General features: G+C 39.3%; 6 non-coding genes across 6 annotated transcripts; all 6 read left to right on the forward strand.

Moving 5' to 3' along the window:
• Positions 1–9,819: 9,819 nt before the first annotated feature.
• On the forward strand, positions 9,820–9,892 carry TRNAA-AGC (transfer RNA alanine (anticodon AGC)). Its single transcript has one exon. It is a non-coding gene; the product is annotated as a tRNA-Ala (tRNA).
• Positions 9,893–14,339: 4,447 nt separating this feature from the next.
• TRNAA-AGC (transfer RNA alanine (anticodon AGC)) lies at positions 14,340–14,412 on the forward strand. Its single transcript has one exon. It is a non-coding gene; the product is annotated as a tRNA-Ala (tRNA).
• A 430-nt stretch (positions 14,413–14,842) lies between these two features.
• On the forward strand, positions 14,843–14,915 carry TRNAA-AGC (transfer RNA alanine (anticodon AGC)). The gene has a single exon. It is a non-coding gene; the product is annotated as a tRNA-Ala (tRNA).
• Positions 14,916–19,850: 4,935 nt separating this feature from the next.
• TRNAA-AGC (transfer RNA alanine (anticodon AGC)) lies at positions 19,851–19,923 on the forward strand. The gene has a single exon. It is a non-coding gene; the product is annotated as a tRNA-Ala (tRNA).
• Positions 19,924–21,360: 1,437 nt separating this feature from the next.
• TRNAA-AGC (transfer RNA alanine (anticodon AGC)) lies at positions 21,361–21,433 on the forward strand. The gene has a single exon. It is a non-coding gene; the product is annotated as a tRNA-Ala (tRNA).
• A 1,434-nt stretch (positions 21,434–22,867) lies between these two features.
• TRNAA-AGC (transfer RNA alanine (anticodon AGC)) lies at positions 22,868–22,940 on the forward strand. The gene has a single exon. It is a non-coding gene; the product is annotated as a tRNA-Ala (tRNA).
• The last annotated feature ends 150 nt before the right edge of the window (positions 22,941–23,090 follow it).

The raw sequence follows: 23,090 nt of genomic DNA on the forward strand, positions 1-23,090 counted from the left end.
GAGACACTGTTTAACCAATACATACTTCACTTGGAATGGAACTTTCTACAAACAAACTGAGGGCACCCCAATGGGCTCCCCCCTTTCTCCAGTTATAGCTAACATTTTCATGGAGAAATTTGAGACTGACGCCATCCAGACTGCCACTCTGCGCCCAACCTTATGGAAGAGGTACGTGGATGACACTTTTGTCATCTGGCCACATGGCCGGCCTGCTCTAGACAAATTCTTCGACCACATCAATTCCATACACCCAGCCATCAGATTTACCATGGAAGTCGAAATAGATGGCAAGATACCTTTTTTGGATGTCCTAATTAAAAAGAGACCTGATGGTTCAATGAGCCACTCTGTCTACAGGAAAGCTACCCATACGGATGCTTATCTGAAACCGGATTCCCACCACCATCCATCACAGAAGAATTCTCTCATCAAGACTCTGTATCATAGAGCCCAATGCATATCCGACCAGGAACACATAAGCAGTGAACTCAAGCACGTACACCAAGCTCTTAGGGCTAATGGTTACTCCGACTATACAATCCGCAAAGCTATCACTCAAACCATGAAGAAGAACCCTCTTGAGGAGCCTTTCAAAACCATCACTTTACCCTACATTGCTGGGATCACAAAAAAGATCTCCAAAATCTTGAATAAACACAAGATCCAGGTCCGTTTCAACACATTACATAAAATCCGTGATCTGGTTCCGTCTGTAAAAGATGTGATTCCGGACATACAATACCCTGGTGTCTACAAACTAAGTTGCCTCTGTGGTAGTAGTTACATTGGAGAAACCAAACGCCATATCTCGGACCGCATTCGTGAACATAAAGCAGACCTTAAACACGGTAGGACCAACACCTCGGCCGTAGCAGATCATTGTTCTAATTCAGTAGGCTCACATGCCATTGACTTTTCCAAGACGGAGGTTCTTTGTAAGCCATCTGGCTTCCATGAGAGATTCGTTCATGAGGCTATCCACATATACAAACACAGAGACAATTTCAACCGAGAAGATGGATTCTATCTTAGCAATCATTGGAAAGATTTGATAAATCATTTCAGTTCTTGATTGATTGTTCACGCTTACAGTGCCTTTCAGACAGCATACATAAAAACAAATTTCGTCTCCCCCCTCCTCTTTTCAAAAAATAGATGGACTAGTCCTGGCAAACTGCCATCGTTGCACGTGACGCAAACGTTATTTTTTATATATATAAATAAATATGCCGTTTTCTAAATAAATTTATGCAAACCGACACACCTGATGATGACCGTTTGAGTTATGGTCGAAACGTCGTGAGAATTTTTTATTGTTTTATATATATTTTGTTATTTTGTTGTTTCTCTTCAACGTGACTTTACCGAAAAAACTAAGAATATGAATTACTGCAGTCACGAAAGCTTTAAATCAAAATTTAATCGCCTCTACGGGGAGGGTTTTCACATAACTTTAAGATCTTTCAACAAACTCCGGGATAAGAAAGCTCAGCTGATCGAGTCTCTCACCTTCCTGAAGAGATGCCGCGACTCTGGGGTAATACCAATCGCATTTACACTCACCTCTGCTACTGTAACTTCTTCTAATGCGAAACGAATTCTTTTCAAAACTAGCTTAGCTCTTATCTCAGAAAAAATCAGACTTATACGCACAGAACTAGATCAGTTAGACAAGACACTCTACAAATCACACTTATCATTGACGGCAATAATGTCCACATCGGATTGGGAACATGTAGACAATATGACTGCCTCTTCAGCTGCTACTATGTCGACCAAATGTAAGGAAAACCTGATTTCCAAATTTAACCTCCTCTTAAACAAAAGACCGGACCCACACACCAAAAAGTTAGATGTTAATAAAGTCGTAATTAATCGCAGTAACAGTTCTATTTCCGATGGTCTGAAATCCGTTTTAGCTAAAGGTCTAAACTTTGCAGTCACACCTAAACACATACCAGTTAATGATATAATTGCCCAAGTAGACGTTGCTCTCAGGGGCCTGGGTCACATCGCTGCAGACGTAGCAAGATCTGAAATCGCTGCAACCCTCAAAAACGCTAAGATGCCAGCTAGCAACCTCAGCAAAGATGAGCGTTTTGAATTATATAAATTAAAAAAGAGGAATGATATTGTAGTTCTCTCAGCTGACAAAGGCAATGCTACTGTTATCATGGATAAAATAGAATACAACAACAAAATTAAAGAATTACTCGACGATGGTAGTTATACAAAAATAAAAAGAGATCCCACCAACAGCCTCGTCACACAAACCAACAAAATAATTTCTGATTCAACCGCATTAATTGATCAATCTAAACAGTTTTCGTTGAAACCTTCTGCTGCCAGGCCACCAAGATTATACGGCTTACCAAAAATACATAAAGTTGATACACCTCTTCGTCCCATAGTCTCTACTATCAGCTCCCCCACCTACAAACTAGCTCGTTTTTTGTCTGAAATCCTGCGTCCTTTCACTGGAAAGACCACCTCTGCGGTACAAAATTCTACTCACCTGGTATCAACAATCAAGGGTATTTCCCTGTCCCCAGACGACCTGCTTGTCAGTTTTGATGTAGTTTCCTTATTCACCAAGGTTCCTGTACCTGACACCATTGCAATCATTGAAGACTTGGTTCATCAAGGACTAAACACTGAGGTACCCCCCCTGGTGAGACACTGTTTAACCAATACATACTTCACTTGGAATGGAACTTTCTACAAACAAACTGAGGGCACCCCAATGGGCTCCCCCCTTTCTCCAGTTATAGCTAACATTTTCATGGAGAAATTTGAGACTGACGCCATCCAGACTGCCACTCTGCGCCCAACCTTATGGAAGAGGTACGTGGATGACACTTTTGTCATCTGGCCACATGGCCGGCCTGCTCTAGACAAATTCTTCGACCACATCAATTCCATACACCCAGCCATCAGATTTACCATGGAAGTCGAAATAGATGGCAAGATACCTTTTTTGGATGTCCTAATTAAAAAGAGACCTGATGGTTCAATGAGCCACTCTGTCTACAGGAAAGCTACCCATACGGATGCTTATCTGAAACCGGATTCCCACCACCATCCATCACAGAAGAATTCTCTCATCAAGACTCTGTATCATAGAGCCCAATGCATATCCGACCAGGAACACATAAGCAGTGAACTCAAGCACGTACACCAAGCTCTTAGGGCTAATGGTTACTCCGACTATACAATCCGCAAAGCTATCACTCAAACCATGAAGAAGAACCCTCTTGAGGAGCCTTTCAAAACCATCACTTTACCCTACATTGCTGGGATCACAAAAAAGATCTCCAAAATCTTGAATAAACACAAGATCCAGGTCCGTTTCAACACATTACATAAAATCCGTGATCTGGTTCCGTCTGTAAAAGATGTGATTCCGGACATACAATACCCTGGTGTCTACAAACTAAGTTGCCTCTGTGGTAGTAGTTACATTGGAGAAACCAAACGCCATATCTCGGACCGCATTCGTGAACATAAAGCAGACCTTAAACACGGTAGGACCAACACCTCGGCCGTAGCAGATCATTGTTCTAATTCAGTAGGCTCACATGCCATTGACTTTTCCAAGACGGAGGTTCTTTGTAAGCCATCTGGCTTCCATGAGAGATTCGTTCATGAGGCTATCCACATATACAAACACAGAGACAATTTCAACCGAGAAGATGGATTCTATCTTAGCAATCATTGGAAAGATTTGATAAATCATTTCAGTTCTTGATTGATTGTTCACGCTTACAGTGCCTTTCAGACAGCATACATAAAAACAAATTTCGTCTCCCCCCTCCTCTTTTCAAAAAAAAAAATAGATGGACTAGTCCTGGCAAACTGCCATCGTTGCGCGTGACGCAAACGTTATTTTTTATATATATAAATAAATATGCCGTTTTCAAAATAAATTTATGCAAACCGACACACCTGATGATGACCGTTTGAGTTATGGTCGAAACGTCGTGAGAATTTTTTATTGTTTTATATATATTTTGTTATTTTGTTGTTTCTCTTCAACGTGACTTTACCGAAAAAACTAAGAATAGGTCCATGGACGTCAATTATATCCATTTACAGGAAAGCAGAGTGGCAAAGCGAAAGCGTGCTGGGTCCTTTTTCCAGAGATCGATGGATCGAAGCCAGTCTATAATATCTGGCTTCCTCTATCACATAGGTCGGTTTTAATTTATCGCAGATTTAAAGGTAGAGTTTGATCTTGTTTTGCTTTGATATTTTTAAAAAAGTTCCATGGCCTATTTCGAGATAAACATTCAACGCAACCAAGTGGGAGATTAGCTCAAGTGGTAAAGCGCTCGCTTAGCATGCGAGAGGTAGTGGAATCGATGCCCACATTCTCCAAAGTACATATGGACAAGTACCTTTTTTTGTGTGCTCGTATGAATTGAGTAATCATATAAACGTGTCGAATGTTTAAAACGTTATCAATATATTCACAAGGTCAATCAAAATATTACAAATGAATTTATTAACCCAGTATTGATGCAAACAATGATTTTTTTCAATATCTTTTCTACTGCCTATCAGGTCCATGGACGTCAATAAAATCCATTTACAGGAAAGCAGAGTGGCAGAGCGTAAGCGTGCTGGGTCCTTTTCCCAGAGGTCGATGGATCGAACCCAGTCTATGATATCTGGCTTCCGGTATCACTTAGGTCGGTTTTTATTTATCGCAGATTTAAAGGTTAAGTTTGTTCTTGTTTAGCTTAGATATTTTTTTCAAATGTGCTTTGGCCTATGTCAACATAAACATTCACGAGAACCCAGTGGGGGATTAGCTCAAGTGGTAGAGCGCTCGCTTAGCATGTAAGAGGTAGTTGGATCGATGACCACATTCTCCAAAGAACACATGGACAAGTACCCTTTTTTTGTACGCTTGAATGAATTGAATAATCATATGAACGTGTGGAATGTTTAAAACGTTATCAATATATTCACAAGGTCACTCAAAATATTACAAATGAATTTCTTAAGCCTGTATGGATGCAAACAATGATAATTTTTCAACATCTTTTCTGCTGCCTATCAGGTACATGGATGTCAATAATATCCATTTACAGGAAAGCAGAGTGGCAGAGCATAAGCGTGCTGGGTCCTTTTCCCAGAGGTCGATGGATCGAAGCCAATCTATGATATCTGGCTTCCTGTTTCGCCTAGGTCGGTTTTTATGTTTCGCGGATTTAAAGGTTAAGTTTGTTCTTGTTTAGCTTAGATATTTTAAAATGAAAATGTGCTATGGCCTTTGTCGAGATAAACATCCATGACAACCCAGCGGGGGAGTAGCTCAGCTGGTAGAGCACTCGCTTAGCATGTGAGAGGTAGTGGGATCGATGCCCACATTCTCCAAAGCGCAAATGGACAAGTAGCTCTTTTTTTGCTAGCGTGTATGAATTGAGTAATCATATGAACTTGTCGAATGTTTAAAACGTTATCAATATATTCACAAGGCCAATCAAAATATTACAAATGAATTCCTTAACCCGGTATTGATGCAATGATTTTTTTCAATATCTTTTCTGCTGCCTATCAGGTCTATGGACGTCAATTATATCCATTTACAGGAAAGCAGAGTGGCAGAGCGTAAGCGTGCTGGGTCCTTTTCCCAGAGGTCGATGGATCGAAGCCAATCTATGATATCCTGCTTCCTGTATCGCCTATGTCGGTTTTTATGTTTCGCGGATTTTAAGGTTAAGTTTGTTCTTGTTTAGCTTAGATATTTTTTTAAATGTGGTATGGCCTATATCAACATAAACATCCACGACACCCCAGTGGGGGATTAGCTCAAGTGGTAAAGCGCTCGCTTAGCATGCGAGAGGTAGTGGGATCGATGCCCACATTCTCCAAAGTACATATGGACACGTACCTTTTTTTGTTAGCTTGCATGAATTGAGAAATCATATGAACGTGTCGCATGTTTAAAAAGTTATCAATATATTCACAAGGTCAATCAAAATATTACAAATTAATTTATTAACCCGGTATTGATGCAAACAATGATCATTTTTGCCGTATCTTTTCTGCTGCCTATCAGGTCCATGGACGTCAATTATATCCATTTACAGGAAAGCAGAGTGGCAGAGCGTAAGCGTGCTGGGTCCTTTTCCCAGAGGTCGATGGATCGAAGCCAGTCTATGATATCTGGCTTCCGGTATCACTTAGGTCGGTTTTTATTCATCGCAGATTTAAAGGTTAAGTTTGTTCTTGTTTAGCTTAGATATTTTTTTTCAAATGTGCTATGGCCTATGTCAACATAAACATCCACGACAACCCAGTGGGGGATTAGCTCAAGTGGTAGAGCGCTCGCTTAGCATGCGAGAGGTAGTGTGATCGATGCCCACATTCTCCAAAGAACATATGGACAAGTATCTTTTTTTTAGCTTGTATGAATTGTGTAATCATATGAACGTGTCGAATGTTTAAAACGTTATCAATATATTCACAAGGTCAATCAAAATATTACAAATGAATTTATTAACGCGGTATGGATGCAAACAATGATAATTTTTCAACATCTTTTCTGCTGCCTATCAGGTCCATGGACGTCAATAATATCCATTTACAGGAAAGCAGAGTGGCAAAGCGAAAGCGTGCTGGGCCCTTTTTCCAGAGATGGATGGATCGAAGCCAGTCTATAATATCTGGCTTCCTCTATCACATAGGTCGGTTTTAATTTATCGCAGATTTAAAGGTAACGTTTGATCTTGTTTTGCTTTGATATTTTTCAAAAAGTTCCATGGCCTATTTCGAGATAAACATTCAACACAACCAAGTGGGGGATTAGCTCAAGTGGTAAAGCGCTCGCTTAGCATGCGAGAGGTAGTGGGATCGATGCCCACATTCTCCAAAGAACATATGGACAAGTACCTTTTTTTTAGCTTGTATGAATTGAGTAATCATATGAACGTGTCGAATGTTTAAAACGTTATCAATATAGTCACAAGATCAATCAAAATATTACAAATGAATTTCTTAAGCCGGTATGGATGCAAACAATGATAATTTTTCAACATCTTTTCTGCTGCCTATCAGGTATATGAATGGCAATAATATCCATTTACAGGACAGCGGAGTGGCAGAGCATAAGCGTGCTGGGTCCTTTTCCCAGAGGTCGATGGATCGAAGCCAATCTTTGATATCTGGCTTCCTGTTTCGCCTAGGTCGGTTTTTATGTTTCGCGGATTTAAAGGTTAAGTTTGTTCTTGTTAGGCTTAGATATTTTTTTTAAATGTGCTATGGACTATGTCGACATAAACATCCACGACAACCCAGTGGGGGATTAGCTCAAGTGGTAGAGCGCTCGCTTAGCATGTGAGAGGTAGTGGGATCGATGCCCACATTCTCCAAAGTGCATATGGACAAGTAGCTCTTTTTTTGCTAGCGTGTATGAATTGAGTAATCATATGAACGTATCGAATGTTTAAAACGTTATCAATATATTCACAAGGTCAATCAAAATATTACAAATTAATTAATTAACCCGGTATTGATGCAAACAATGATCATTTTTCCGTATCTTTTGTGCTGCCTATCAGGTCCATGGACGTCAATAATATCCATTTACAGGAAAGCAGAGTGGCAAAGCGAAAGCGTGCTGGGCCCTTTTTCCAGAGATCGATGGATCGAAGCCAGTCTATAATATCTGGCTTCCTCTATCACATAGGTCGGTTTTAATTTATCACAGATTTAAAGGTAACGTTTGATCTTGTTTTGCTTAGATATTTTTTTAAATGTGCTATGGACTATGTCGACATAAACATCCACGACAACCCAGTGGGGGATTAGCTCAAGTGGTAGAGCGCTCGCTTAGCATGCGAGAGGTAGTGGGATTGATGCCCAAATTCTCTGAAACGCATATGGACAAGTAGCACTTTTTATGTTAGCGTGTATGAATTGAGTAATCATATGAACGTGTCGAATGTTTAAAACGTTATCAATATATTGTCAAGGTCAATCAAAATATTACAAATGAATTTCTTAACCCGGTATTGATGCAAACAATGATAATTTTTCCACGTCTTTTCTGCTGCCTATCAGGTCCATGGACGTCAATAATATATATTTACAAGAAAGTAGAGTGACAAAGCGAAGGCGTGCTTGGTACTTTTTCCAGAGGTCGCTGGATCGAAGCCAGTATATGATATCTGGCTTCCTCTATCACATAAGTCGTTTTTAATTTATTGCAGATTTAAAGGTTACGTTTGATCTTGTTTTGCTTAGACATTTTTTTCTAAAAGTTACATTGCCTATGTCGAGATAAACATCTAAAACAACCCAGTAGGGGAGTAGATCAAGTGGTAGTGTGCTCGCTTACCATGCGAGAAGTAGTGGGATCGATGCCCACATTCTCCAAAACGCATATGGACAAGTAGCTCTCTTTTTGTTAGCATGTATGAATTGAGTAATCATATGAACGTGTCGAATGTTTAAACCGTTATCAATATATTCACAAGGTCAATCAAAATATTACAAATTAATTTCTTAAGCCGGTATTGATGCAAACAATGATAATTTTTCAACATCTTTTCTGCTGCCTGTCAGGTTCATGGATGTCAATAATATCCATTTACAGGAAAGCAGAGTGGCAGAGCATAAGCGTGCTGGGTCCTTTTCCCAGAGGTCGATGGATCGAAGCCAATCTATGATATCTGGCTTCCTGTATCGCCTAGGTCGATTTTTATGTTTCGCGGATTTAAAGGTTAAGTTTGTTCTTGTTTTGCTTAGATATTTTTTTTTAAATGTGCTATGGACTATGTCGATATAAACATTCACGACAACCCAGTGGGGGATTAGCTCAAGTGGTAGAGCGCTCGCTTAGCATGCGAGAGGTAGTGAGATCGATGCCCATATTCTCCAAAGTACATATGGACACGTACCTTTTTTTGTTAGCTTGCATGAATTGAGAAATCATATGAACGTGTCGAATATTTAAAACGTTATCAATATATTCACAAGGTCACTCAAAATATTACAAATTCATTTCTTAACCCGGTATTGTTGCAAACAATAATTTTTTTCAATATCTTTTCTGCTGCCTGTCAGGTCCATGGACGTCAATTATATCCATTTACAGGAAAGCAGAGTGGCAGAGCGTAAGCGAGCTGGGTCCTTTTCCCAGAGGTCAATGGATCGAAGCCAGTCTATGATATCTGGCTTCCTGTATCACTTAGGTCGGTTTTTATTTATTGCAGATTTAAAGGTTAAGTTTGTTCTTGTTTAGCTTAGATATTTTAAAATGAAAATGTGCTATGGCCTTTGTCGAGATAAACATCCATGACAACCCAGCGGGGGAGTAGCTCAGCTGGTAGAGCACTCGCTTAGCATGTGAGAGGTAGTGGGATCGATGCCCACATTCTCCAAAGCGCAAATGGACAAGTAGCTCTTTTTTTGCTAGCGTGTATGAATTGAGTAATCATATGAACGTGTCGAATGTTTAAAACGTTATCAATATATTCACAAGGTCAATCAAAATATTACAAATGAATTCCTTAACCCGGTATTGATGCAATGATTTTTTTCAATATCTTTTCTGCTGCCTATCAGGTCTATGGACGTCAATTATATCCATTTACAGGAAAGCAGAGTGGCAGAGCGTAAGCGTGCTGGGTCCTTTTCCCAGAGGTCGATGGATCGAAGCCAATCTATGATATCCTGCTTCCTGTATCGCCTATGTCGGTTTTTATGTTTCGCGGATTTTAAGGTTAAGTTTGTTCTTGTTTAGCTTAGATATTTTTTAAAATGTGGCATGGCCTATGTCAACATAAACATCCACGACACCCCAGTGGGGGATTAGCTCAAGTGGTAGAGCGCTCGCTTAGCATGCGAGAGGTAGTGGGATCGATGCCCACATTCTCCAAAGTACATATGGACGTGTACCTTTTTTTGTTAGCTTGCATGAATTGAGAAATCATATGAACGTGTCGCATGTTTAAAAAGTTATCAATATATTCACAAGGTCAATCAAAATATTACAAATTAATTTATTAACCCGGTATTGATGCAAACAATGATCATTTTTGCCATATCTTTTCTGCTGACTATCAGGTCCATGGACGTCAATTATATCCATTTACAGGAAAGCAGAGTGGCAGAGCGTAAGCGTGCTGGGTCCTTTTCCCAGAGGTCGATGGATCGAAGCCAGTCTATGATATCTGGCTTCCGGTATCACTTAGGTCGGTTTTTATTCATCGCAGATTTAAAGGTTAAGTTTGTTCTTGTTTAGCTTAGATATTTTTTTTCAAATGTGCTATGGCCTATGTCAACATAAACATCCACGACAACCCAGTGGGGGATTAGCTCAAGTGGTAGAGCGCTCGCTTAGCATGCGAGAGGTAGTGTGATCGATGCCCACATTCTCCAAAGAACATATGGACAAGTACCTTTTTTTTAGCTTGTATGAATTGTGTAATCATATGAACGTGTCGAATGTTTAAAACGTTATCAATATATTCACAAGGTCAATCAAAATATTACAGATGAATTTATTAACCCGGTATTGATGCAAACAATGATAATTTTTCCACGTCTTTTCTGCTGCCTATCAGGTCCATGGACGTCAATAATATATATTTACAAGAAAGTAGAGTGGCAAAGCGAAGGCGTGCTTGGTACTTTTTCCAGAGGTCGCTGGATCGAAGCCAGTATATGATATCTGGCTTCCTCTATCACATAAGTCGGTTTTAATTTATTGCAGATTTAAAGGTTACGTTTGATCTTGTTTTGCTTAGACATTTTTTTCTAAAAGTTCCATTGCCTATGTCGAGATAAACATCTAAAACAACCCAGTAGGGGAGTAGATCAAGTGGTAGTGTGCTCGCTTACCATGCGAGAAGTAGTGGGATCGATGCCCACATTCTCCAAAACGCATATGGACAAGCAGCTCTCTTTTTGTTAGCATGTATGAATTGAGTAATCATATGAACGTGTCGAATGTTTAAACCGTTATCAATATATTCACAAGGTCAATCAAAATATTACAAATTAATTTCTTAAGCCGGTATTGATGCAAACAATGATAATTTTTCAACATCTTTTCTGCTGCCTATCAGGTTCATGGATGTCAATAATATCCATTTACAGGAAAGCAGAGTGGCAGAGCATAAGAGTGCTGGGTCCTTTTCCCAGAGGTCGATGGATCGAAGCCAATCTATGATATCTGGCTTCCTGTATCGCCTAGGTCGATTTTTATGTTTCGCGGATTTAAAGGTTAAGTTTGTTCTTGTTTTGCTTAGATATTTTTTTTTAAATGTGCTATGGACTATGTCGATATAAACATTCACGACAACCCAGTGGGGGATTAGCTCAAGTGGTAGAGCGCTCGCTTAGCATGCGAGAGGTAGTGAGATCGATGCCCATATTCTCCAAAGTACATATGGACACGTACCTTTTTTTGTTAGCTTGCATGAATTGAGAAATCATATGAACGTGTCGAATATTTAAAACGTTATCAATATATTCACAAGGTCACTCAAAATATTACAAATTCATTTCTTAACCCGGTATTGTTGCAAACAATAATTTTTTTCAATATCTTTTCTGCTGCCTGTCAGGTCCATGGACGTCAATTATATCCATTTACAGGAAAGCAGAGTGGCAGAGCGTAAGCGAGCTGGGTCCTTTTCCCAGAGGTCAATGGATCGAAGCCAGTCTATGATATCTGGCTTCCTGTATCACTTAGGTCGGTTTTTATTTATTGCAGATTTAAAGGTTAAGTTTGTTCTTGTTTAGCTTAGATATTTTAAAATGAAAATGTGCTATGGCCTTTGTCGAGATAAACATCCATGACAACCCAGCGGGGGAGTAGCTCAGCTGGTAGAGCACTCGCTTAGCATGTGAGAGGTAGTGGGATCGATGCCCACATTCTCCAAAGCGCAAATGGACAAGTAGCTCTTTTTTTGCTAGCTTGTATCAATTGAGTAATCATATGAACGTATCGAATGTTTAAAACGTTATCAATATATTCACAAGGTCAATCAAACTATTACAAATTAATTTATTAACCCGGTATTGATGCAAACAATTATTTTTTTCAATATCTTTTCTGCTGCCTATCAGGTCCATGGACGTCAATTATATCTATTTACAGGAAAGCAGAGTGGCAGAGCGTAAGCGTGCTGGGTCCTTTTCCCAGAGGTCGATGGATCGAAGCCAGTCTATGATATCTGGCTTCCGGTATCACTTAGGTCGGTTTTTATTCATCGCAGATTTGAAGGTTAAGTTTGTTTTTGTTTAGCTTAGATATTTTTTTTAAATGTGCTATGGACTATGTCGACATAAACATCCACGACAACCCAGTGGGGGATTAGCTCAAGTGGTAGAGCGCTCGCTTAGCATGCGAGAGGTAGTGGGATTGATGCCCAAATTCTCTGAAACGCATATGGACAAGTAGCACTTTTTATGTTAGCGTGTATGAATTGAGTAATCATATGAACGTGTCGAATGTTTAAAACGTTATCAATATATTGTCAAGGTCAATCAAAATATTACAAGTGAATTTCTTAACCCGGTATTGATGCAAACAATGATAATTTTTCCACGTCTTTTCTGCTGCCTATCAGGTCCATGGACGTCAATAATATATATTTACAAGAAAGTAGAGTGACAAAGCGAAGGCGTGCTTGGTACTTTTTCCAGAGGTCGCTGGATCGAAGCCAGTATATGATATCTGGCTTCCTCTATCACATAAGTCGGTTTTAATTTATTGCAGATTTAAAGGTTACGTTTGATCTTGTTTTGCTTAGACATTTTTTTCTAAAAGTTCCATTGCCTATGTCGAGATAAACATCTAAAACAACCCAGTAGGGGAGTAGATCAAGTGGTAGTGTGCTCGCTTACCATGCGAGAAGTAGTGGGATCGATGCCCACATTCTCCAAAACGCATATGGACAAGTAGCTCTCTTTTTGTTAGCATGTATGAATTGAGTAATCATATGAACGTGTCGAATGTTTAAACCGTTATCAATATATTCACAAGGTCAATCAAAATATTACAAATTAATTTCTTAAGCCGGTATTGATGCAAACAATGATAATTTTTCAACATCTTTTCTGCTGCCTGTCAGGTTCATGGATGTCAATAATATCCATTTACAGGAAAGCAGAGTGGCAGAGCATAAGCGTGCTGGGTCCTTTTCCCAGAGGTCGATGGATCGAAGCCAATCTATGATATCTGGCTTCCTGTATCGCCTAGGTCGATTTTTATGTTTCGCGGATTTAAAGGTTAAGTTTGTTCTTGTTTTGCTTAGATATTTTTTTTTAAATGTGCTATGGACTATGTCGATATAAACATTCACGACAACCCAGTGGGGGATTAGCTCAAGTGGTAGAGCGCTCGCTTAGCATGCGAGAGGTAGTGAGATCGATGCCCATATTCTCCAAAGTACATATGGACACGTACCTTTTTTTGTTAGCTTGCATGAATTGAGAAATCATATGAACGTGTCGAATATTTAAAACGTTATCAATATATTCACAAGGTCACTCAAAATATTACAAATTCATTTCTTAACCCGGTATTGTTGCAAACAATAATTTTTTTCAATATCTTTTCTGCTGCCTGTCAGGTCCATGGACGTCAATTATATCCATTTACAGGAAAGCAGAGTGGCAGAGTGTAAGCGAGCTGGGTCCTTTTCCCAGAGGTCAATGGATCGAAGCCAGTCTATGATATCTGGCTTCCTGTATCACTTAGGTCGGTTTTTATTTATTGCAGATTTAAAGGTTAAGTTTGTTCTTGTTTAGCTTAGATATTTTAAAATGAAAATGTGCTATGGCCTTTGTCGAGATAAACATCCATGACAACCCAGCGGGGGAGTAGCTCAGCTGGTAGAGCACTCGCTTAGCATGTGAGAGGTAGTGGGATCGATGCCCACATTCTCCAAAGCGCAAATGGACAAGTAGCTCTTTTTTTGCTAGCGTGTATGAATTGAGTAATCATATGAACGTGTCGAATGTTTAAAACGTTATCAATATATTCACAAGGTCAATCAAAATATTACAAATGAATTCCTTAACCCGGTATTGATGCAATGATTTTTTTCAATATCTTTTCTGCTGCCTATCAGGTCTATGGACGTCAATTATATCCATTTACAGGAAAGCAGAGTGGCAGAGCGTAAGCGTGCTGGGTCCTTTTCCCAGAGGTCGATGGATCGAAGCCAATCTATGATATCCTGCTTCCTGTATCGCCTATGTCGGTTTTTATGTTTCGCGGATTTTAAGGTTAAGTTTGTTCTTGTTTAGCTTAGATATTTTTTAAAATGTGGCATGGCCTATGTCAACATAAACATCCACGACACCCCAGTGGGGGATTAGCTCAAGTGGTAGAGCGCTCGCTTAGCATGCGAGAGGTAGTGGGATCGATGCCCACATTCTCCAAAGTACATATGGACGTGTACCTTTTTTTGTTAGCTTGCATGAATTGAGAAATCATATGAACGTGTCGCATGTTTAAAAAGTTATCAATATATTCACAAGGTCAATCAAAATATTACAAATTAATTTATTAACCCGGTATTGATGCAAACAATGATCATTTTTGCCATATCTTTTCTGCTGACTATCAGGTCCATGGACGTCAATTATATCCATTTACAGGAAAGCAGAGTGGCAGAGCGTAAGCGTGCTGGGTCCTTTTCCCAGAGGTCGATGGATCGAAGCCAGTCTATGATATCTGGCTTCCGGTATCACTTAGGTCGGTTTTTATTCATCGCAGATTTAAAGGTTAAGTTTGTTCTTGTTTAGCTTAGATATTTTTTTTCAAATGTGCTATGGCCTATGTCAACATAAACATCCACGACAACCCAGTGGGGGATTAGCTCAAGTGGTAGAGCGCTCGCTTAGCATGCGAGAGGTAGTGGGATCGATGCCCACATTCTCCAAAGAACATATGGACAAGTACCTTTTTTTGTTAGCTTGTATGAATTGAGTAATCATATGAACGTGTCGAATGTTTAAAACGTTATCAATATATTCACAAGGTCAATCAAAATATTACAAATGAATTTATTAACCCGGTATTGATGCAAACAATGATCATTTTTCCGTATCTTTTGTGCTGCCTATCAGGTCCATGGACGTCAATAATATCCATTTACAGGAAAGCAGAGGGGCAAAGCGAAAGCGTGCTGGGCCCTTTTTCCAGAGATCGATGGATCGAAGCCAGTCTATAATATCTGGCTTCCTCTATCACATAGGTCGGTTTTAATTTATCGCAGATTTAAAGGTAACGTTTGATCTTGTTTTGCTTTGATATTTTTCAAAAAGTTCCATGGCCTATTTCGAGATAAACATTCAACACAACCAAGTGGGGGATTAGCTCAAGTGGTAGAGCGCTTGCTTAGCATGGGAGAGGTAGTGGGATCGATGCCCACATTCTCCAAAGAACATATGGACAAGTACCTTTTTTTAGCTTATATGAATTGAGTAATCAGATGAACGTGTCGAATGTTTAAAACGTTATCAATAAATTCACAAGGTCACTCAAAATAGTACAAATGAATTTCTTAAGCCGGTATGGATGCAAACAATGATAATTTTTCAACATCTTTTCTGCTGCCTATCAGGTACATGGATGTCAATAATATCCATTTACAGGAAAGCGGAGTGGCAGAGCATAAGCGTGCTGGGTCCTTTTCCCAGAGGTCGATGGATCGAAGCCAATCTATGATATCTGGCTTCCTGTATCGCCTAGGTCGGTTTTTATGTTTCGCGGATTTAAAGGTTAAGTTTGTTCTTGTTTAGCTTAGATATTTTAAAAAGAAAATGTGCTATGGCCTTTGTCGAGATAAACATCCATGACAACCTGCGTGGGAGTAGCTCAGCTGGTAGAGCACTCGCTTAGCATGTGAGAGGTCGTGGGATCGATGCCCACATTCTCCAAAGCGCATATGGACAAGTAGCTCTTTTTTTTTGGTAGCGTGTATGAATTGAGTAATCATATGAACGTGTCGAATGTTTAAAACGTTATCAATATATTCACAAGGTCAATCAAAACATTACAAATTAATTTATTAACCCCTGTATTGATGCAAACAATGATCCTTTTTCCGTATCTTTTCTGCTGCCTATCAGGTCCATGGACGTCAATAATATCCATTAACAGGAAAGCAGAGTGGCAAAGCGAAAGCGTGCTGGGCCCTTTTTCCAGAGATCGATGGATCGAAGCCAGTCTATAATATCTGGCTTCCACTATCACATAGGTCGGTTTTAATTTATCGCAGATTTAAAGGTAACGTTTGATCTTGTTTTACTTTGATATTTTTCAAAAAGTTCCATGGCCTATTTCGAGATAAACATTCAACACAACCAAATGGGGGATTAGCTCAAGTGGTAGAGCGCTCGCTTAGCATGCGACAGGTAGTGGGATCGATGCCCACATTCTCCAAAACGCATATGGACAAGTAGCTCTTTTTTTGTTAGCATGTATGAATTGAGCATTCATATGAACGTGTCGAATGTTTAAAACGTTATCAATATATTCAAAAGGTCAATCAAAATATTACAAATGAATTCCTTAACCCGGTATTGATGCAAACAATGTTTTTTTTCAATACCTTTTCTGCTGCCTATCAGGTCCATGGACGTCAATTATATCCATTTACAGGAAAGCAGAGTGGCAGAGCGTAAGCGTGCTGGGCTCTTTTTCCAGAGATCGATGGATCGAAGCCAGTCTATAATATCTGGCTTCCTCTATCACATAGGTCGGTTTTAATTTATCGCAGATTTAAAGGTTAAGTTTGTTCTTGTTTAGCTTAGATATTTTTTTCAAATGTGCTATGGCCTATGTCAACATAAACATCCACGACAACCCAGTGGCGGATTAGCTCAAGTGGTAGAGCACTCGCTTAGCATGTGAGAGGTAGTGGGATCGATGCCCACATTCTCCAAAGAACATATGGACAAGTACCTTTTTTTGTTAGCTTGTATGAATTGAGTAATCATATGAACGTGTCGAATGTTTAAAACGTTATCAATATATTCACAAGGTCAATCAAAATATTACAAATGAATTTATTAACCCGGTATTGATGCAAACAATGATCATTTTTCCGTATCTTTTGTGCTGCCTATCAGGTCCATGGACGTCAATAATATCCATTTACAGGAAAGCAGAGGGGCAAAGCGAAAGCGTGCTGGGCCCTTTTTCCAGAGATCGATGGATCGAAGCCAGTCTATAATATCTGGCTTCCTCTATCACATAGGTCGGTTTTAATTTATCGCAGATTTAAAGGTAACGTTTGATCTTGTTTTGCTTTGATATTTTTCAAAAAGTTCCATGGCCTATTTCGAGATAAACATTCAACACAACCAAGTGGGGGATTAGCTCAAGTGGTAGAGCGCTTGCTTAGCATGGGAGAGGTAGTGGGATTGATGCCCACATTCTCCAAAGAACATATGGACAAGTACCTTTTTTTAGCTTATATGAATTGAGTAATCAGATGAACGTGTCGAATGTTTAAAACGTTATCAATAAATTCACAAGGTCACTCAAAATAGTACAAATGAATTTCTTAAGCCGGTATGGATGCAAACAATGATAATTTTTCAACATCTTTTCTGCTGCCTATCAGGTACATGGATGTCAATAATATCCATTTACAGGAAAGCGGAGTGGCAGAGCATAAGCGTGCTGGGTCCTTTTCCCAGAGGTCGATGGATCGAAGCCAATCTATGATATCTGGCTTCCTGTATCGCCTAGGTCGGTTTTTATGTTTCGCGGATTTAAAGGTTAAGTTTGTTCTTGTTTAGCTTAGATATTTTAAAAAGAAAATGTGCTATGGCCTTTGTCGAGATAAACATCCATGACAACCTGCGTGGGAGTAGCTCAGCTGGTAGAGCACTCGCTTAGCATGTGAGAGGTAGTGGGATCGATGCCCACATTCTCCAAAGCGCATATGGACAAGTAGCTCTTTTTTTTGGTAGCGTGTATGAATTGAGTAATCATATGAACGTGTCGAATGTTTAAAACGTTATCAATATATTCACAAGGTCAATCAAAACATTAAAAATTAATTTATTAACCCCTGTATTGATGCAAACAATGATCATTTTTCCGTATCTTTTCTGCTGCCTATCAGGTCCATGGACGTCAATAATATCCATTAACAGGAAAGCAGAGTGGCAAAGCGAAAGCGTGCTGGGCCCTTTTTCCAGAGATCGATGGATCGAAGCCAGTCTATAATATCTGGCTTCCACTATCACATAGGTCGGTTTTAATTTATCGCAGATTTAAAGGTAACGTTTGATCTTGTTTTACTTTGATATTTTTCAAAAAGTTCCATGGCCTATTTCGAGATAAACATTCAACACAACCAAATGGGGGATTAGCTCAAGTGGTAGAGCGCTCGCCTAGCATGCGACAGGTAGTGGGATTGATGCCCACATTCTCCAAAACGCATATGGACAAGTAGCTCTTTTTGTTAGCATGTATGAATTGAGCAATCATATGAACGTGTCGAATGTTTAAAACGTTATCAATATATTCAAAAGGTCAATCAAAATATTACAAATGAATTCCTTAACCCGGTATTGATGCAAACAATGTTTTTTTTCAATATCTTTTCTGCTGCCTATCAGGTCCATGGACGTCAATTATATCCATTTACAGGAAAGCAGAGTGGCAGAGCGTAAGCGTGCTGGGCCCTTTTTCCAGAGATCGATGGATCGAAGCCAGTCTATAATATCTGGCTTCCTCTATCACATAGGTCGGTTTTAATTTATCGCAGATTTAAAGGTTAAGTTTGTTCTTGTTTAGCTTAGATATTTTTTTCAAATGTGCTATGGCCTATGTCAACATAAACATCCACGACAACCCAGTGGCGGATTAGCTCAAGTGGTAGAGCGCTCGCTTAGCATGCGAGAGGTAGTGGGATCGATGCCCACATTCTCCAAAGAACATATGGACAAGTACCTTTTTTTGTTAGCTTGTATGAATTGAGTAATCATATGATCGTGTCGAATGTTTAAAACGTTATCAATATATTCACAAGGTCAATCAAAATATTACAAATGAATTTATTAACCCGGTATTGATGCAAACAATGATCATTTTTCCGTATCTTTTGTGCTGCCTATCAGGTCCATGGACGTCAATAATATCCATTTACAGGAAAGCAGAGTGGCAAAGCGAAAGCGTGCTGGGCCCTTTTTCCAGAGATCGATGGATCGAAGCCAGTCTATAATATCTGGCTTCCTCTATCACATAGGTCGGTTTTAATTTATTGCAGATTTAAAGGTAACGTTTGATCTTGTTTTGCTTTGATATTTTTCAAAAAGTTCCATGGCCTATTTCGAGATAAACATTCAACACAACCAAGTGGGGGATTAGCTCAAGTGGTAGAGCGCTTGCTTAGCATGGGAGAGGTAGTGGGATCGATGCCCACATTCTCCAAAGAACATATGGACAAGTACCTTTTTTTAGCTTATATGAATTGAGTAATCAGATGAACGTGTCGAATGTTTAAAACGTTATCAATAAATTCACAAGGTCACTCAAAATAGTACAAATGAATTTCTTAAGCCGGTATGGATGCAAACAATGATAATTTTTCAACATCTTTTCTGCTGCCTATCAGGTACATGGATGTCAATAATATCCATTTACAGGAAAGCGGAGTGGCAGAGCATAAGCGTGCTGGGTCCTTTTCCCAGAGGTCGATGGATCGAAGCCAATCTATGATATCTGGCTTCCTGTATCGCCTAGGTCGGTTTTTATGTTTCGCGGATTTAAAGGTTTAGTTTGTTCTTGTTTAACTTAAATATTTTATTAAATGTGCTATGGACTATGTCGACATAAACATCCACGACAACCCAGTGGGGGATTAGCTCAAGTGGTAGAGCGCTCGCTTAGCATGCGAGAGGTAGTGGGATCGATGCCCACATTCTCCAAAGCGCATATGGACAAGTAGCTCTTTTTTTGCTAGCGTGTATGAATTGAGTAATTATATGAACGTGTCGAATGTTTAAAACGTTATCAATATATTCACAAGGTCAATCAAAATATTACAAATTAATTTATTAACCCGGTATTGATGCAAACAATGATCATTTTTCCATATCTTTTCTGCTGCCTATCAGGTCCATGGCAGTCAATAATATCCATTTACAGGAAAGCAGAGTGGCAAAGCGAAAGCGTGCTGGGCCCTTTTTCCAGAGATCGATGGATCGAAGCCAGTCTATAATATCTGGCTTCCACTATCACATAGGTCGGTTTTAATTTATCGCAGATTTAAAGGTTAAGTTTGTTCTTGTTTAGCTTAGATATTTTTTTCAAATGTGCTATGGGCTATGTCAACATAAACATCTACGACAACCAAGTGGGGGATTAGCTCAAGTGGTAGAGCGCGCGCTTAGCATGCAAGAGGTAGTGTGATCGATGCCCACATTCTCCAAAGAACATATGGACAAGTACCTTTTTTTTAGCTTGTATGAATTGAGTAATCATATGAACGTGTCGAATGTTTAAAACGTTATCAATAAATTCACAAGGTCACTCAAAATAGTACAAATGAATTTCTTAAGCCGGTATGGATGCAAACAATGATAATTTTTCAACATCTTTTCTGCTGCCTATCAGGTACATGGATGTCAATAATATCCATTTACAGGAAAGCAGAGTGGCAGAGCATAAGCGTGCTGGGTCCTTTTCCCAGAGGTCGATGGATCGAAGCCAATCTATGATATCTGGCTTCCTGTATCGCCTAGGTCGGTTTTTATGTTTCGCGGATTTAAAGGTTAAGTTTGTTCTTGTTTAGCTTAGATATATTAAAAAGAAAATGTTCTATGGCCTATGTCAACATAAACATTCAACACAACCAAGTGGGGGATTAGCTCAAGTGGTAGAGCGCTCGCTTAGCATGCGAGAGGTAGCGGGATCGATGCCCACATTCTCCAAAACGCGTATGGACTAGTAACTCTTTTTTGTTAGCATGTATGAATTGAGCAATCATATGAACGTGTCGAATGTTTAAAACGTTATCAATATATTCACAAGGTCAATCAAAATATTACAAATGAATTTCTTAACCCGATATTGATGCTAACAATGATTTTTTTTTTCAATATCTTTTCTGCTGCCTATCAGGTCCATTGATGTCAATTATATCAATTTACAGGAAAGCAGAGTGGCAGAGCGTAAGCGTGCTGGGTCCTTTTCCCAGAAGTCGATGGATCGAAGCCAGTCTATGATATCTGGCTTCCGGTATCACTTAGGTCGGTTTTTATTTATCGAAGATTTAAAGGTTAAGTTTGTTCTTGTTTAGCTTAGATATTTTTTTTCAAATGTGCTATGGCCTATGTCAACATAAACATCCACGAGAACCCAGTGGGGGATTAGCTCAAGTGGTAGAGCGCTCGCTTAGCATGCGAGAGGTAGTGGGATCGATGCCCACATTCTCCAAAGAACATATGGACAAGTACCTTTTTTTGTTAGCTTGTATGAATTGAGTAATCATATGAACGTGTCGAATGTTGAAAACGTTATCAATATATTCACAAGGTCAATGAAAATATTACAAATGAATTTCTTAACCCGGTATTGATGCAAACAATGATTTTTTTCAATATATTTTCTGCTGCCTATTAGGTACATGGATGTCAATAATATCAATTTACCGGAAAGCAGAGTGGCAGAGCGTAAGCGTGCTGGGTCCTTTTCCCAGAGGTCGATGGATCGAAGCCAGTCTATGATATCTGGCTTCCTGTATCACTTAGGTCGGTTTTTATTTATCGCAGATTTAAAGGTCAATTTTGTTCTTGTTTAGCTTAGATATTTTAAAAAGAAAATGTGCTATGGCCTATGTCGAGATAAACATCCACGACAACCCAGCAGGGGATTAGCTCAAGTGGTAGCGCGCTCGCTTAGCATGCGAGAGGTAGTGTGATCGATGCCCACATTCTCCAAAGAACATATGGACAAGTACCTTTTTTTTAGCTTGTATGAATTGAGTAATCATATGAACGTGTCGAATGTTTAAAACGTTATCAATAAATTCACAAGGTCACTCAAAATAGTACAAATGAATTTCTTAAGCCGGTATGGATGCAAACAATGATAATTTTTCAACATCTTTTCTGCTGCCTATCAGGTACATGGATGTCAATAATATCCATTTACAGGAAAGCAGAGTGGCAGAGCATAAGCGTGCTGGGTCCTTTTCCCAGAGGTCGATGGATCGAAGCCAATCTATGATATCTGGCTTCCTGTATCGCCTAGGTCGGTTTTTATGTTTCGCGGATTTAAAGGTTAAGTTTGTTCTTGTTTCGCTTAGATATATTAAAAAGAAAATGTTCTATGGCCTATGTCAACATAAACATTCAACACAACCAAGTGGGGGATTAGCTCAAGTGGTAGAGCGCTCGCTTAGCATGCGAGAGGTAGCGGGATCGATGCCCACATTCTCCAAAGAACATATGGACAAGTACCTTTTTTTTAGCTTGTATGAATTGAGTAATCATATGAACGTGTCGAATGTTTAAAACGTTATCAATAAATTCACAAGGTCACTCAAAATAGTACAAATGAATTTCTTATGCCGGTATGGATGCAAACAATGATAATTTTTCAACATCTTTTCTGCTGCCTATCAGGTACATGGATGTCAATAATATCCATTTACAGGAAAGCAGAGTGGCAGAGCATAAGCGTGCTGGGTCCTTTTCCCAGAGGTCGATGGATCGAAGCCAATCTATGATATCTGGCTTCCTGTATCGCCTAGGTCGGTTTTTATGTTTCGCGGATTTAAAGGTTAAGTTTGTTCTTGTTTCGCTTAGATATATTAAAAAGAAAATGTGCTATGGCCTATGTCAACATAAACATTCAACACAACCAAGTGGGGGATTAGCTCAAGTGGTAGAGCGCTCGCTTAGCATGCGAGAGGTAGTGGGATCGATGCCCACATTCTCCAAAACGCATATGGACTAGTAGCTCTTTTTTGTTAGCATGTATGAATTGAGCAATCATATGAACGTGTCGAATGTTTAAAACGTTATCAATATATTCACAAGGTCAATCAAAATATTACAAATGCATTTCTTAACCCGATATTGATGCAAAC

This window comes from Petromyzon marinus, chromosome 24 (genome assembly GCF_048934315.1).
Source record: "Petromyzon marinus isolate PM22_M1 ecotype Great Lakes invasive population chromosome 24, UKy_Petmar_22M1.pri1.0, whole genome shotgun sequence".
Lineage (NCBI taxonomy): Eukaryota > Metazoa > Chordata > Hyperoartia > Petromyzontiformes > Petromyzontidae > Petromyzon > Petromyzon marinus.